This window comes from Athene cunicularia (genome assembly GCF_003259725.1).
Source record: "Athene cunicularia isolate RWA chromosome 2 unlocalized genomic scaffold, athCun1 chr2_part1, whole genome shotgun sequence".
In the NCBI taxonomy this organism is placed as follows: domain Eukaryota; kingdom Metazoa; phylum Chordata; class Aves; order Strigiformes; family Strigidae; genus Athene; species Athene cunicularia.
In genome coordinates, this window is record NW_020799095.1 from 102,302,076 (window position 1) to 102,316,311 (window position 14,236).

At 40.1% G+C, this 14,236-nt stretch overlaps 1 long non-coding RNA gene across 3 annotated transcripts; it reads right to left on the bottom strand.

Moving 5' to 3' along the window:
• Positions 1-918: 918 nt before the first annotated feature.
• Positions 919-14,230, bottom strand: LOC113476212. 3 transcript variants are annotated; one of them, XR_003397672.1, is made up of 3 exons: positions 14,007-14,230; positions 5,202-7,516; positions 919-2,848 (listed from the first exon to the last, which is right to left on the bottom strand). It is a non-coding gene; the product is annotated as an uncharacterized LOC113476212 (long non-coding RNA). The 3 variants fall into 3 exon arrangements; XR_003397673.1 differs by lacking the exon at positions 919-2,848 and having other exon boundaries at positions 4,037-5,645; positions 6,178-7,516; XR_003397671.1 differs by lacking the exon at positions 919-2,848 and having other exon boundaries at positions 4,037-7,516.
• Between the last annotated feature and the right edge of the window lie 6 nt (positions 14,231-14,236).

Genomic DNA, 14,236 nt, shown 5'->3' on the forward strand with positions numbered 1-14,236 from the left:
ATCTGAGTTCTGTGATGGTAACTACCAGACTTAATGAGCATTTAATTGAGTGGTAGCCACGGTCTTTAGGCCTTGACCTGAAGTATTCTGATTTCCTAAAACCTTCACACAGAGATGCTTCAATTCCTCCATTTTCTTACACCCATACAAATAAGCATATGTGTGTACACACATGGGGGGGGTGCATTTCCTGTATGGGACCCTGAGAACACTGGTTAATATTTGATTTGCACAAGCACTTTACACAGGTGTGTTTGTTTTTCCTTGATGATCTTAGCATCACACCTGACATCTGACTAAAAACCTTTGAACACTTAAGTGTTATTTATTGGTGGAGTCACAAACTATCTTCACTCAGAACCAGCTCTAGCTTTAAACTCACCAAAATCAGCTTTGTCCAACCTAATCTTTTCTCTCCTTCCCCAAAAACACAATAGCTGGGAGGTCCCTGCCTCCCTTGTCAGAGCTGATATAGAAAGAAGTAAACACTAACCAAAAGAATCTTAAACTAGTCTAATACTTCTTAGTGTCCACACAATCAAGTTCACCAAGAAAACGAACTCTTTTGTACCAAAATAGCAAGAAATTAAGCCCCTCTGTACTTAACCTCAAATATAACTGTAGAACTAAGTGTAAATCATTCCTTGGTTTACAATCAGCTGCCATGCATAACCTGAAGCAAACTGAGTACTTTAGCCCTCAGTGTCCTAATCCTTACACTTCACCATCATCCAGAAACTCCTGACTCTGAATGAGCCATAAATTATTTCCCAGCACAGATCATGTTTTTGCTGTACATTTTGCAGAATTCAGCAGTAAACCGAATCCTTCAGTTCCTGTTTACTTGAACCCAAACTCAAAATCTTGATATAAGACTCATTTTATTCTATCCCAGAACAGACCAAGCTATCTAGCTTACCCTTGCTTCATTACTCATCAAAGTCCTACAGGTTTTAGAAGATCCTGAATTTTCCCAAATTCTTCAGATCCCTGTGAACCAAACTCTAATGTTAACCTTAACCCAACCACAGCATTTACATGTATCCTACCAATCCCCTCCAACACCAGCCCAAACAGTGAGCTATTTACCCCTACCAGCGCTAGTCTGCAGCTTAACCCTGTGCATTTCTTGGATCCAGCAGTCTTAAACTTAGGGCCAAACTCTAACCCTAGCTTTAACCAGTGCTCAGAGTTTAATATGCAGTTGTGGCTAGCATCTCCATCCCCTGCTACCTTTCTGGATCTGCGCTTTCCATCTGAACCTCTAGCTGCAACTCTAGGTTTCACTGCAAGGACCCACATCCTATCCTGTCCTGTTACTCTGAAATGTCCCCTACCAGCAGTAGCCCCATTCTAGTTTTAATGTTCTTGTAGGAATACACAATAAGGACAGAATTTCACACTTTCTTTTTCAAAACCCAAATCTTTACTTCAATCCTAACACTAGGCTCAGAACTGACCCTTCTCAGTTCATAGCCACCACCCCCAGATGTTTTCCTATTTTCATGACCGCAAGGAATGAAGAAATTCAACAAGATCCTGCAGCATCCATGAGGAGAAGGACAATGTTTAGAGGTAAGGAGTTGGTGATTCTGGGCCCATGACGCAGCCATGATGACAAGTACAGCTAAAATTCACCAGCAATACTGCAACAAGTGAGTCACAATTATTGCTAGTGCCTCTAAGATGCATGGTACTAGGTAAGACCTTCTGCTGGGAGGGATGAGTGATGCATGCAAGATTTGGGAAGGCTGCATCCAGCAGAAAATGATTAATATTCAAATTAGGGTTTCTGAAGAAATGAGCTGAAACAGAGTTTTGCTGATTGTTGAGTTTTACGAAGCCTAATACCAGGAGCACCCAATTATCTTAATTGGAGTACAAGTGGGGATCCATGGGTAATGTTTAAACTGGAAGGAGGGATAGGGTATTTGGTAGGATTCAGGTCACATGTAAATGAAGATCTGGGGTTTTTTGTGGATTTTTCAAGGTCAGAAGGCTTGTGAACAGTGCCATGGCCACAGCGAGTTTAAGATGATCTGGGAGAAACTGAGGCCCCTGTTTTGTAGCTATTCTAGGACTGGGATCATGGATGCTGGGTGGAAAGGACAGATTTTTGTTTCCAGCATTTCGCAAGTCCCATACATCCTAAAGTCAACTTCTGTTTAAAGCTAGGGTTGGAAATGGCATTACATTTGGAGTATGCAATAAGGAGCTGGTGCAAGGGATGTGGGATTGTATCTGATAGAGATGCTCAGGATTATAAAGTGGGGATCAATACTAGGAGTTGAAAATGGCTTTTCATTATTTACTAGCCACATGGGAACTATTTTAGGTAGTTAAATCTGCTTGTAGATCCTTGGCTTTCAGCAACAGCTTTTTTTAAAATGAGACTGGACATGCTCCTTTCCCCAAGGGAGACTGGGAAATCAGCTGTAATCTTGCAGAGACATGAGGCATGGCTACAGTGGCGAATTCTGGGTACATGAGCTTGAAAGAAACTTGGATTACAGAGGACTAGGTAATGTGCCAGGATTTCAGCAGGGAGGTAACCTCTATGGCAGGCACCCAGGGAAACAGGCAGGCTGGTTCAAGCGCAAGACACGGAAGTGTGGGATCATAGCTGAAGCGCTTAGAGTGATATAATTAACTTGAAAGAGGAATGCAGCTGCATAAACTTCACATCCGTACTCGCTCTAGAGAAGGAGCAAGCTCCTGTGATTGAAGTATGATAAAAGGAGCCCTTCATTTGGCGGCACAAAGCAATGCATGTTGAGGTCCAAGAAGCAACTTTTCCATCTATGAGGGTAACTCTTTTTGCCCATTCACCTGTACATACTTGCATGCCCTGCAGAAAGATGTAACAAAATTATGTCAACAGTCACAAGAGTACTTGATGTGTTTCTTTCCCTTTATGATAATCCAGAGCCCAAAGATGGCTGGGCCATGTGAGCCACCCCCTCCAGAGACCTGCAGCCATAGCTGCTCCTCCTGGGTCAGCCGACACGGTGCCAGGCTTACCACTGCTCTGCCAGAAATACACAAAGTACAGCATACAGGATGAGTGCAAATATCCAACAGAGATGTTAAAATGAGGTTTGTATCCTCATGTGGAGTAAAGTGCTGTATTACTGACTGCAGAAACATATACCATCTGAGGATGGCAAAGGGCCCCTTAAAGCACAGAGCAAAAGCATAACTGAGAATCAAATAGAAATACAGATTTTAAACATTATAATGAACACTGTGGAATTTTAGAAAGCATAGAAGCCCTGTCACAATTAAGGTAATGTTAGTATCAGACCAGGACTCCTTAATTGTGACTTTCAGACCAGCATCTTTAATTCTGTTACCCCACCCAGAGGTGTCGATAGGTTGTATTTCACCGCCCAGTGAGACATGCTGGCAGTGCAAAAACATGCTCAGACATAAAAATGCAAATCAACTCACCTCATTAAATTCTACATAGGGGATCAAATGCTGTAGAACAGTTACCTCTTTTTTTTTTTTTTTTTTTTTTAAATTAACCATTTGCAGAGAGCAAGACAAATTCTTCCAGCTTTCTAACTGACATCAGAGCAGGCACTGGGTTAATTCTTCCCTCTAAGAAAGAAGTGCTGTGGCCCATAAAGAACAGCTGCTGCTTACATGGGAGTTTACTTTTGGGCCATTTTTACCTTTTTTGCTTACACAGGACATGATGAATCATTCTTTTTTAAAAAAATCTTATTTCCTTCATTTTATCTTAGTTAAAAACACCTTGTATTTCAACTAACAATGAAAATAAAATGTTTGAGGCTTTTTTGCAGGAAAATTAATTTTCTGTAAACAATTTTTCTTTTTAAGTAAGGGAACTACTGTATGAGCTCATATACTTCAGAGTGGGAGTTGGACATGCTTCACCAGATAAAGGAATTCTTGCTTCCCCTGCCACCACCCCTCAGAGACCAGAGTATAAATGCATTCATGAATTTAAATGCACTTATTTTAAATAAAGAATCCACAGGAGTCACAGAAAAAACACAACATGCCAAGATTTACAAGTGTTCAAAGTTAAACCTTTAATGTGCAGCCTAACACACTCCTTTCACAAGAGTATTTGCCTTCAAGAACATGCAGTATCCATTAGCACATACAGGGAGACCAACATCTATGTTTAAGGATTTGCACACACAGGGAATGAATGTAAACTATTTTTCAGGTCCATGCTGGATGCTCATATTGAATTATTGTCCTTAGACTTAGTTGTAGATGTAGCATTTCTATGCACACAGCCATATCAATGCTGTTTCCCTTAAAGAATATATTATGATAGGGATCCCCGCAAAATCCAAGGGCAAGAAGGTCTCCCAGAGTGCTTTTGAAAGTCTTCCCTGCAAAAGCTTGTCTTCAAACCTCTGAGTTCAGATGTTCCGAAGTTGCAGTTTATTTTTTTAAAGTTCTCTACAAAGCTTTGATGCTGTGTGGCCTCAGGACAGTTCTGCTATTTATTTTTATTTTACTTGCCCAGAAAAAACAAACCAGGTGGAACCAAGAAACCAAAATAATCTACTTACTACCTTCCACAAGAGGGTGCAGTTGCATTTTGTTAAATCTGGAGCCAACCACCACTAATAAAAGGACTGCAGCAACAGCTGCCTAGCTGCCTACAGAAATGACTAACAAAACAATTATAGAAAAAAAACCACACCTCAACAAGAGCGGTGAAAGACCAGAAAAATTATACTGAAACACACTGAATGTATTAATAAACAGCACTGTTTGTCAGGTGATGTTGAATAAAAAAACCTAATAGACTTAAAATACCTTTCAAACCTCAACGGGATCCATTTGTAATTTGTTTTCTTTGAGCTAGTGAAGAGCCACAAGTGCTCCAAGGGGAAGTCCTCAGCTATTAAGTCCACTCTTCCATTTTAATTTGACTTCCCAGACACTCCCAGAAACATTATGCAGGAAGCAGAGCATTTTCTGATTTTACCAGCATAAATCTACAATGACCCTGGGCCCTTCAATAGCTCACCCTGCATTCCCTGAGGTGTGATGAAGGTCAGAGTCATTAGTGGCCATTCTGCATGTCGACTAGCAAGGGTTGTTTATATTGCTGTAGTTTTTATTATGAAAGCACCTAACAGACCTTCCATGGGGACTAGCAACCCATTGTGAAAACAGTACACACAAAGAACAAAAAAAAAGATACATACCTGCAAGACCCAGGTGAAAGATTGTATAACTTAGCTGACCAAATGTGCCAACAGTCATCTTCAAATACCTGTTGAGCTCTTGATTCGGTCCGTTGCTCTGCTCTTCTTGCTCCTTGGTCCCTTAAGCACATGTCACCCAAAGCTGTGCACTCCCCATGTCTCAGTGCCTTCTGACCAATATGGGACACTTCAGTCTGGCTTATCATCTATCATCTGAGAGGTGCTGATAAATAATCAGAGTGCTTGACACTGGCTGGTCTGTTGGTCACTTCTGCCCCTAAACTTGGGTGAATCACCCATTTATTATACTTAGAAAAACACGTAATTAACTTGGGCAATGGGAAATAACATGCTCTGTCTTCTACCCAGTACTGTCAGGATGAAGCTTGTCCTGATACAGAAGAAGCCAGGACAAAGTCTGTCACATTTAAAGCAGAAGTTGCCCTGAAAAACAGACATTAAGATGGCCATCAGTTCTGGAAAATCAGTGACTCATGGCCACTGTTACAAGGCTATAAAATGGCCTGGCAGGTTATCCTAATTACCCACATCTTCAAAATTCCTTAAGAGTACCGCATCTCACATTTTTCCCCAAATACTTTGCTGTCGTTGTTAAAAAGAGGTTGATGCCCATTTTTTTAGAACTGAACTTACTAAATAACGATTAATTTTGCTTTATAAAGCTAAAAGTATGTTTCCAAACATACAAGCCTTTGCTTGGTGGACAGTGACTTTTTTTTAAAAGCAGTGTTCAGTTTTTTTAAAAATGCCCAGTCCTAGCAAAACAACTGTGAAATCTCAGATGTGATTTTTCATCTGAACGGCCCAAGCCTTCCATCAGAGCTCTTTTATGTTTTTTTAAGCAGAGTTTTTGAGTGCCTCTGTGAAACATCATATTTTAAGTATGTTGAAACATACTAAGTTGTGCCACATGGATTTCATCATGTTATGTTTGGTATCTATGAAATATACTTACCTTCATATAAAATTCTTATTGCTAGGTTGGAGCAGTCCTAAGATTCTCTAGGGAGGGCATTTTCAAATGCGCTTAGTTTTGGCTTGACTGCTTCCCTCTATTGCTGCTCCAGAATTTTCTGTTCATAGCTTTTAATAGAAAAGTGGTTTCTGTAATGTTGATTTTTTTCCACAGGAAAAAGCTGGTTATGCCAAAACAATGTAATGTCCCTTTGGGAAAATAAAAAATCAAAATATTTTGAACTGTCCAAGTGAATCTAAATGTTTTGCTTCAGGATGGTATGTCATTACTCATCATGAGTTTGTCATGGTTTAGGTCCCTCATTTTCCCCCCATCATCTGGGGTTCCTGAATGGATTACATTTTCCATCAAGAACAATAGAGTCCCTTCTAGCTGTGTTATGATGTTACATCAAAGATGTCCCAAGCCCACATATTTAAACCAAAATATTTTGGAACTTTCCATCTTTTATTTTTCTTCCCAATTAGAAAACAAAAGTAAAAATATGGGACAACACAGAACACACAGTCTGATTTTATGGGCTCTATTTTGAAGGAACAAGGAGTGGGGTAAACAAATTCTTGTGCTTTGGAAAATCCCACTTTAACCAAAATTGAAAGGAAGAACAAGCAGAAGTAAGTGGCATGTGAGCCATACTAATGTAATCTTTAATGCCAGGTATTTTTTTCTTTATATTTGTCTGCATATTATTAACTAGCATTGCCCTATTATTATGATAATGATAAATGTATCTTTATATCCCATCATTTACAATTTATTCAATGAGAAATGAAATGCCAGATATGCAATGCTATCTAGCTTCCACAAACTGTTTCATGAACTGTAGGAAGCGTAAGTAAATAATGAAATATGATGTTCCTTTAAAAACAAAAATCAAATGTTTTTATATTCCTTCCAATGTTTACACTTCTCTGAAACAACAGGATCAATTACTTGCATATTCAAAGAAAAAAAAAAAAAAAAAAAAAAAGAGCAGTACTTGCCAGCTGCCTTTCTTAGAATAATTCAAAATTTGGAGAAATGTATGATGGTAAAACCTCTCCTTTCTTAAAAAAAAATTTTAAAAAAATTGTCTGCTTTATAACTTCCAGTTTTGAAATCATGATATGTACATAGTTCTCCTGAACCTTTCTAGCAGGAAACCTTTTGAAGAACATGAACATAAAGGTTCTGAGCAGCTGTGACGTGCCATTACGGGCTTCAGGACTCATGGAGGGGGACTCAGGTTGCATGGTTGGGTTCTGCACAGCTCCTTTCCCACCCTAAGAGCCAGATGGTCAAGAAACACGGTGATAAAACAGCAGGACAAATCAGGAGCCTGTGGAACAAAAAGAGGAACAACTCAAAAGTAGTTTTCCTTATATATTCATTCCTGTATGTTTTTTCCTTTTAAGCAAGGGGTGGAGAAAGGAAGAGCTACTACCATTTTCCCACAATAGTTGTTACATGGTGGGAGGTCCATTCCAGCTCTGCGTTCCTACCTAATGGCAAAGAAATGCTGGTTTAGCCTTCGAAGCCTTGGAACAGAGCACCTCCAAGGGATGTGGAAGAATATGCAGATAGAGACTTTGGAAAACTCACCTCAGATCTACTAAGCCCCTACATGTGAAGTGAGACTGTGCAGAGGCTTACCTACTGCCCGGTCAGTTATGGATGTATTATTAACACATATTGCAAAAGCCATATTCCTGACATCTGCATGGGAGACCTGCTAAATTTCAGATGAAACTGCATCCAGTTAGGAAGTAGAGGTGCTTCTCTACAACTCAGCTGGCAAAGTTGCTTCCCTCTAACATGAGAAAGCACCAGATTTTCACATTGCAAGTGTCAGAGCAGTGAGGTGGACAATTGCCAAGAGCAACCTTAGCCTAAGAAGCTGAAGTTGGGTGGTTACAAGCAACTGAAAACTCTCACAAACAGTACTAGCAATCATTAACCACAGGAAAGGCTACCAACTCTGCTTTTAATAAACTCAGGCTTCTTCCATCTCTTAATGGATTTTTCAGATTTTAAAAATCAGGTTTTCCACAAGTACACAAGTTCTTGAGTAGCTGTTACCTTGGCTGCCTCATTCATGACTCTCATTCACCCTGACACAGATTCTCAGGGAAGAATGGAGGAGATTGCGGTTCCTTCAGGGGAACAAAGCAGATAGTGATAAGGCAACAAAAGGATATTTATCTGGAGTGGGGTGGGAACTGAGAAAGATGCATTCAGAGCCAAGTTACAGTTAAACATTATGAAAACAAACCCATCTAGTCTTTCCTATTCCCCACCACCACTGTTCATCAATGCAACCACATCAGGGTTTCCTAAATTCTGAAATTTCAGAAAATCCAGACAGTTCTGGCCGCAGCTGAGGTGGGATAAGAAATCACTGGTCTCCTCCCCATGTTGTTACCTCTTTCCTCACGTGAGTAAGCACAACTGTATATATGTCACTGCCTAGCAAAGTTGCATCAACATCATCTCATTTATTAAACTATTAGGAGACTTGTCGGCAGAACTGCAAAACTACAGGAAAAAAACTACAGTTGTAATGCCAGCAGACCTGAGAGGACTGTAACCTCCACTTGAAGGAATGGTGATAAGAAAATGGAAGATGGGAGAGAAACAACAGAGATACTGGGCACGCTGAGAAAAAAACCCACACATGTGACAGCTGTCCTGTTTTACTGACATCTCTAAATGGTGCACAACAGTTATGTCTACCTGCAACAGTGAACTTCCTGATTGAAGCTCCACTCTAAAGATTTGTCTAGCATCCCAGACTGAGGGGATGATTTTGTTCCTGGAAATCTTCCCAAAGTAATAAAATTCATCGCATTCATCTCTAAATTAAGAGGGAAGGCTTTCTGGTGCCCAGGGTTGTGACAGACAATTATCCTCAAAACATTAGGGCAAGAATAACAACAACCTGGCAGAGAAAATTCAAAAGATCTGTTTTGCATTAATGCATAATAAAGGACATCGACACAGAGGAATTCACCCATTTTTAGTCAGGGCTGGAGCTCAGAAGAAAGTCTGGAGCAAGGCTGAGTATAAGAACTAACCACCAATGATGATGAGGAGGAGACTAAGGCCAGGGAAGACAGCAGGGACAAGAATGATGGGGTAGATGGAGGAGAGGCTGATTAGGAAAGCTTAGTCCCACAGGGCCACATTAAGACTCCATATATAGTTGCTATGTCTTTGTAAAAATAAAGTTGAATTCTGTTTCACTTCATTTTATGAAGTCATGTATAAAAGTGCTGCAACAGCATATGTGTTCAACAGCTAAAATTCAGGGTGCCCTGGAAAAGAGGAAACTGATGCAGAATCCCCTAGCAGAATTCTCTAAATGCTGTATTAACTTGAATTTTGCAGCTAATAACATTATCAAGTGTTTCTCCCACAGTAATATCATAGGCAGTCAACATAACAAAATAAGTACAACTGATATATATATATATATATATATATATATGCAAGTCTCCCAAAGTCAGCAGAAATTCCTCCTTTGTTCCCGCTAGCAAACGAGGTCAGAAGTCTCTTAAAGGCTATGAATGACTCTAGCAGTGATGTCAAAACCAAAGTCAGTTCAGGTCAGCTTTACCACATGCACTTCTTTTTTTCCTATTGTTTGTCCCCTTCCTTTTTGACTAAGAGTACATGACCCACTTTGTGAGGAGGAGAGCATACATTCCAAATCTCTCAGAAGAGCACAGTGCCCCAGGTAAATATATTAAATTTTTCTGGACATGTATGTTTTCACAAGCTTCAGATTTTTCAAACATGACATTTAACATTATTTTTTTAAATTTTTCATTTAAATTTGCAGCTTCCAAATTAAATCATGCAAGAACCAAAGATACAGGATGTGTAGCTGCTGCCAAAGCTGGGCTGAGTGTTAAGTGTTCATCATATACAGCACTGCCCTTGAAACAAAAGCAGTGGTTATTTTAAGTAACCAAAAGGAATACTCATGTGCAATTCAAAGGAGATTGGATATAAAGAGATAAAGATTAGAGTACATCAATACAGCTTTCATTATACAATGTAATCCAGCGTGTCTGATATAACTGGATGTGACACAAACATAAATAGCAACAGGTCTGGAAGTATGGGTTTTCCAAGATAAAGTCTAGAATGCTTTCAAAAATAACTTTGAATAATTTCAAAAACAATGACAATCTTTGAATCAGTGTTTTTCAAAAAAGAACCCTCCACATACTTGCTAAAAGTATAACACGCATAAGTAGTTAGTCTTGTTATACAAGATCAGACAGAAATGCTATCTGAGAAAGAAAGGAGTATTTAATCTTGAAAATAAATGTGCGAACACAAAGATCCCGGCCATTGGGAGATGCAAAAGCATTTTAAGGCAAAACAGGACATTTGTGACAAAAACAGTTTGAAGTTTAACATTAAGCTTAAATAGAATACTTGCTTCAGAACAGGAAACAATGACAGATCCTCATGCAGTCACTTAACACTCCATTTCCTTACTGAACTACTATATTCATATATAATTTGCACATGTAATATTTGCATTTGAAGATGTTTCACTTTTAAAAATCAGATTTTATTAATAGCTTCACTTGAAGAAATTAACATGACAAAACAAAAACTACCCACTTATTTGACTAACACAATATTCAGATTCAAAAGAAACATCTATCCTTTGCTAAACTCCCTATTCTTAAAAATATTAATGTTAAGTGCTTAAAAGTAAGCATGTGACTAATACTAATTAATTCCAAGAACTGCTTTTTGTAATACAATCACACAGCACGATTAACAATAGGAACTTGGCCCATGACTTTTAGAAGATGCTGCTATAAAATACCACTGTTTTCCATACTTTTAAAGAGTGATAGCTAGGATGAGGCCTTGACTACCAGTTATTTCTCGGAATGAATTTAGGTCCAGCAAATGTTTTTATCTCTTTTAAAAGAAAAAACTGTTTGCAGGAGACCATGAACCACTACAATTTTTCTGTTTATTCTGATCTATTGGAGAACAATCCCACCAAGTGTTTTCAAGCATGTCTCAGTGTTTTCAAGCTACTATAATGTATACTTAACCTTTGGTATGTACTGTAAAAGCTCTTTAGAAAATCAACCTGCCCATGTACTTCAAAATCACAGGATACAAGTCTTGTATTCTCCAATCACAAATCACTGAACCCACATCAATGCCTGATATGTCTCAGTCTGCCTTCCTCCACTCTCTAATTCCTCCTTCTTTCTTTCTGCTCTTAGACCCGTATTCCCCCTTATAACCCTAAAAATACTTAATTTGGCATAATAAATACTCAATCCTATCAGTCATCAAGTAATTTGAACCACAAAAACCATTAAGGATTGTATAAATATAAATGATCACCGTCTTTAAAAATTAATTCAAATATATGAGAATTTTCAAAGACAGACTACATTTAGAAAGGCATTCTCCATGTACTATTCGCACAAATCTTTAAGATTATGTTAATGCCAACTAAAAATGCAACACAGTTGAGGAGCTAGTGAACGCTGAGCCTGTCTGATGGGCTATGTGGGAAACTGTATCCAGCAAATGGCAGCAATGAATCCCTACAGCGGTACCATCTCACACCATATTCCAGCCATGCTAAAGCATGCAAGAGCAGCTCCTCCCTTCCCCTTCCTGGACGAAGTAAAAAATACTAATTTAAACCAAAAGAATAAAAGGGATAGGAGATTCCTAAAAGCAGGCACTGACTTGGCTGACTCACGGCTGAGACTGGTGCCAGTTTCAGACTCCTGAGCGAACATTGAGCGGTGCCAGTCCACCTGCATGGCTCGTAACAGCACTCCCAGCACCGCAGCAGATTTGAGAGCCCACTCAGTAACAGCAGTGCAGCAACATAAGGGGGTTTTACCTAGGCAAAATGCAGTGACAGGTTGCAGGCTAGCTCACAGGCAGAAGGTGGCAATGACGCCCCAAGTCCCCTCCAGTGCAGGATTAAACAGACTGAACCACCAGCAGTTTGATCGTTTTAAGTCACCTGTTCAACATTTCCTTATAAAAATGAGGAATGCTCAGACTATCAGTGACAAGTGCAAGACATTTTAAGAAGCAGCCAATTTTTCCACAGCAACGGAAGCATGTCTAGCCTCCAAGACTCCTGACTCAAACCCTCATCTATTCTTTCATGCCCATATGGTGTGGGTCTGAGCTTGCTGTCAGTTATGGGACTGGTCATCTTGTCTTCTCCCCAACTGCTCTACTATTTTAATCATATTGTGCTTGAAATTAAGTGTGCCGGTCTCTCCACTATCAACCAAAGCCAATCGCAGCCCCAGTACTATCTGTGGCAGCTGACAGCACACGTACATGTAAAACAGTAAGTGGAGGCCACAGTTAACGGTTCAGTCTTTCAGAAACCCACCTAAACTTTCCTTATATTCATCCTAAGGAGAGAAAGCAATGGGAGAGGTGTGATGGACTGAGAATCCCAACAATCCTTTTGGTGCCACACAGGCACAAGCAGGTGCTGGGAGCAAGGACAGCTACATAATCCCATCCATCAACCCCACGCCTGAAACGTATAAATCAAATTACAGTGACAGTTGGCAGGAGCCAATATGCCTCTAACTATAAAGCTTCAGTTCTATGCTGAAAAATTTAAGAAAAATTATTAACTTCGAAGCATAATGAAGATGATGACATTCTCAGGGCTCATTTTGTTTTTCAGATACTGAATGGTAAAAACTTGTGCTGTAAAATTAACCACACAGCAATGCTTGCCTGTGTATAAAAAAAACCTCACACTTGATACTGGAAGTCAAACCTTGCTCTCACTCAAGACTACCATAAACTCAGCCAGTGCCATGAAGCTGTGGCAGTTCCAGAGCTCCAACCAGCCTGAAAACACTCCTCCTCAGTTAAGTAATTCATTGCCCAGGTCAATTTATAAGACTTGCTGTTGATTTCTAAATTAAAAATCCATTCTGTATAATGTGATTTAGGCTCCTGGCAGAACAGGAACATGATAAACTGCACCACTCTAACGGGATTGCATGAGTATGATTTATGGTAAGGAGTCTCCAAATCTAAAACACTTTTGCTTTTTTGTATTTTGTTAACTGCTTAGTGTATTTATGGTCCTGTAAAAGCAAATGCATGTATTTGCTTTATCTTAAATTAAAAAAGAAAAATGGCCTTACTCCACAGCATTGCCTGGAAGATAAATTGGGACATCCCGTTTCAGTATTTTTTTTTTTAAGATTAAAAAATTATTATATTAGATTATCATTAGCGATCAATACAGTTACTTTTTTATAGTCTGCCTTTGAACCACATAAAGAGGCAAGAGACATAAATGCTATTCCGGTGCCAAATTAGACTATTAGAGAGCTGAAAACAATAAAAGACAATGCTGAAGGAGAACTGCCCATTCCTTAGGGGCCTTTTAAAATTTTCTTTCGCTTCTTCCTGCAGTCTGCAGTTCTGAAAGCTAGCGGCATTTCCACGACCTTTCTCCGTGAAGCCCACCTGGACACAAATTCTGTTTCTTATTTTTCTGAAAATGCGAAACGCTGACTTCTAGAAATTGCTAAGTGGGAAACCACTCCTAACATAAAATACCAGGGAGTTACTGGTGCGTTATCTATAGGTTTGTTCTTTGTTTGCTGAGTGTTTGGGCGACAGGTTTATCGCAGCGCAGCGGTGCACCGCCGCAAGCGCTGCTCCACGCCTGTCGCGACAGCATCTCAGCCCCCGGCGCTACCCGCGCTTCACCAGGACCGTTTCGCATCGGTTTGACCCAAAGAAATGCAATCTACCAAGCCTAAGCCGCGGCCCACCTGGAAATGCCCGGTTGAGGAGTTTAAAAGTTATTTTTGTTCGCCTTTCCCACACCACGCCGAAGGGCTCCGCTGCCGAAATCTTTCAGGTTCAGCTTCTGCGGCGAGAGAGGCTCACCGCGCTCACCCGCCCGACACGGCGGGAAGCGGGGAAGCAGCCCAGCGGCTCGGCCGCCCCCCGCCATTTACCCCGCCAAAGGTCCCGCCGCCCAGCCCCGGGAGACAAGGAC